This window comes from Mandrillus leucophaeus, unplaced genomic scaffold (genome assembly GCF_000951045.1).
Source record: "Mandrillus leucophaeus isolate KB7577 unplaced genomic scaffold, Mleu.le_1.0 Scaffold139, whole genome shotgun sequence".
Classification (NCBI taxonomy): Eukaryota; Metazoa; Chordata; class Mammalia; order Primates; family Cercopithecidae; genus Mandrillus; species Mandrillus leucophaeus.
The window spans coordinates 1,041,868-1,045,163 of NW_012101354.1; positions in this window are offsets into that span (position 1 = coordinate 1,041,868).

The window sequence follows — 3,296 nt, forward strand, 5'->3', positions numbered from 1 at the left end:
TTTTGTATTTTTAGTAGAGATAGGGTTTCACTGTGTTGGCCAGGCTAGTCTCGAACTCTTGACCTCAGGTGATGCCCCTGCCTCGGCCTCCCAAAGTGTTGGGATTACAGGCATGAGCCATTGCGCCTGGCCGTTTTCTTCTTGATGTAGCACTGTATTCACCATGGGCTGGCCTTTAATACCTGAAATTTCGCATTTCTATTTGGCAGTTTTGAAATAAAAAACGAGCAATTAAACTGCCCCTTAATTAGGGATTACATTTCAACGTAATTTTTTTTTAGTGTGGTAAGTATCCAGTCCTTCATAGCAAGAAATTAGGGAAGAGGGGGAATAAATGCATTGTGTTTTGTTTTGTTTTGTTTTGTTTTTTCCTTTATGGGAAAGATTTGGTATAGAAAGAGGTTAAATGTGTGGAATAATAGTTTGGGAAGATATATTTTTTTTTGGTGGGGGGCCCATTTTCAGAATCTGGATGTACGTGTTAACACTGCATATTTAGTAATTCCTGTCTTCTTTGTTCAAAACTAGTTGAAAGGCTGTCCTTGCCCGGATCGGGGCTTTAAAAAAAAAAAAAAAAGTTGAAAAGAGATTGTATGCCATGGATCACTTGAAAGACCACAGAGAATGGTGGTGTTCCCTGAGAATCTTGGTAGAAATATTAAATACTGCATTTTATTATGTTAGTAAAGGTTTCCTTTTAATAACTAGAAAACTAAAAGAAGGATCTAAATTTGCGTTTTCTATTTTTGGTTTGCTAAGTATTTACATTAGGTTGCTATGTCTCTGTTGTATCATGTTTTTGACCCTGAGTTATAGATGTTGAAAGTGAAAGGAATTGATCACATCCTGAGATACCAGAGTATAGGTCAGAATCAAGGACAGTTTTGAAAAACTTGGCTTCAGTGTCTTCAGAGATGCTTTGTACATTTGTGAAATATGTTCAGTCAGCAGACCTAATATTTTCTGAGTTGACAAACCTTATTAACTAACTCCATCTTCTGTGTTGTTAAAAAAAAAACATGAAAAATATTTCCCCATAAGTTGGATTTCCTTTTTTTCTTTTTTCTTTTTTTTTTTTTTTTGAGACGGAGTCTGGCTTCTGTCGCCCAGGCTTGAGTGCAGTGGCGCGATCTTGGCTCACTGCAACCTCAGCCTCCTGGGTTCAAGCGATTCTCCTGCCTCAGCTTCCCAAGTTGCTGGGATTACAGGCATGTGCCACCATGTCCAGCTACTTTTTGTATTTTTAGTAGAGGTGGGGTTTCAGTTCACCATGTTGGCCAGGCTGGTCTGGAACTCCTGACATCAAATGATGCACCCTTCTCAGCATCCCAAATTGTTGAGATTACATGTGTGAGCCACCGTGTCCGGCCAAGTGGATTTTCTTTTCATTTTGAGTCTTTTAATTTACATTGGATATCTTGGCAGTACTCATACCTAAGGAGAAGAGATATTTTTCTCACTTGATTAAAAAGTAGTTAGGACATAAACATCTTTCTTTGCCATCTTTTCAGATCTACCCTTTTTGGTTATTCCATTTATTTTTCATTTTTTTATTTTGTAGGGATGGGGTATTGCTCTCCAGCTCTCCAGCCTAGGCTGGAGTACAATGGCACCACTGCAGTTACTGTAACCTTGAGCTCACTGTAACCTCGAACTCCTGGCCTCGAGCGATCCTCCTACCTCGTCCTCCCAAGTAGCTGGGACCACTGGTGTGTGCCGCACACCTGGCTAATTTTTTAAAAAATTTTGTAGAGATGGAGCCTTGCTATGTTACCCAAGCTGGAGTTCTTTCCATTTCTCTCAAGGTCAAATGGAAGAAATTTCAATATTCTTATTGTAATTCATTGCTTTATAAAATAAAGAACTGAAACTCTTAAGGTATTATGAATACTTAAGATAAAAGTACACCCTTTTGGATATGCTACTAAAATAACCACAGGCATGACATTGAAAACCACAATTTGTATTCTGATAGCTCTTCACATTCCAAAACAAAGTTTTTCATATGTGTGGAGAGTTTGCTTGTAACTGGTCAGGACAAAAGTAGGTCCTTGAAAAACATCGGCAGAGGTTATTATCCACAGTTTATATTCATTCTGCTGGGTGTTGGATATTTGTGCATTAATTATCTGTTGACTCTAAGCTGTCAGAAGGTTACACAGCAAAGAACAATGGAATAAAAGTAAGTATTTAAGGAAAAAATTGTTTAAAATATATTTTGTAGTGGAATTAGACTGGAAAACAAAGGCATGTGTTGTCTTTGTCTCAAAGAATACCTATGATATGGATTTGATTTCTTTTTAATTCAGTTTCTGGCTAGTATTGTCTTCATATAATTAAGCCTGAAAATAAGAGAATTTAAATTGATCTCTTACATCTTTTTCTTTCCTCACCCGCTTCATGGTTAGAAAGACAGAAATAATTAAAATAGAAGATGAAAGACCAGTTAGAATCCAGTTAAACACTCTACTCATTAAAACTCAAACTCCCCCTGGCTATAGCTAAATCACTGGGGCATTGCAAGATATTTTTAATTTTCAAGGGAAACAATGCCATCTGTTGGGCATTTTGCAAACTGCTACTGTCAAGTTGTATGGCCCTAACTATTCAGTAAACAGAATGGTTAGGTTGGTTGGTTGGTTTTGGTTTTCGCTTATGGATATAGCAGCAGAATTACTAAGACTCTAAGGACACTTAGAGCTTTTGCAGTAAAGGCTGTGTTTGAACTTTGAACAGCAATAGTATTTGCGTTCCAACACAAGGAAACTGACCCTTAGTAAACTGTTACTGGCGGGTCGAATAGCAATAACTCTTTGTTTGCATTGCAGAGATACAGACTTTATTTATTTTTTTTTATTTTTTTTTTGAGACGGAGTTTCGCTCTTGTTGCCCAGGCTGGAGTGCTATGGCATGAATTGTGGCTCATTGCAGCCTCCACTTCCCATGTTCAAGCGATTCTCTAACCTCAGCGTCCTGAGTAGCTGGGATTACAGGCATGTGCCACCATTCCCGGCTAATTTTGTATTTTTAGTAGAGGCAGGGTTTCTCCATGATGGTCAGGCTGGTCTCGAACTCCGGACCTCGGGTGATCCGCCCACCTCGGCCTCCCAAAGTGCTGGAATTACAGGCTTGAGCGACTGCACCCGGCTCAGACTTTAATTTTTTAAAGGAACATGTAATTTAGGCAGTGTTTTCAAATTAAGGATTGACTCCAAAATCACAGTGGAATAGCCTCCAGAATTTCCTAAACTAGATGTACAAGGTAGTAGTAGGACTGGGACTAGGGTATGACAAGT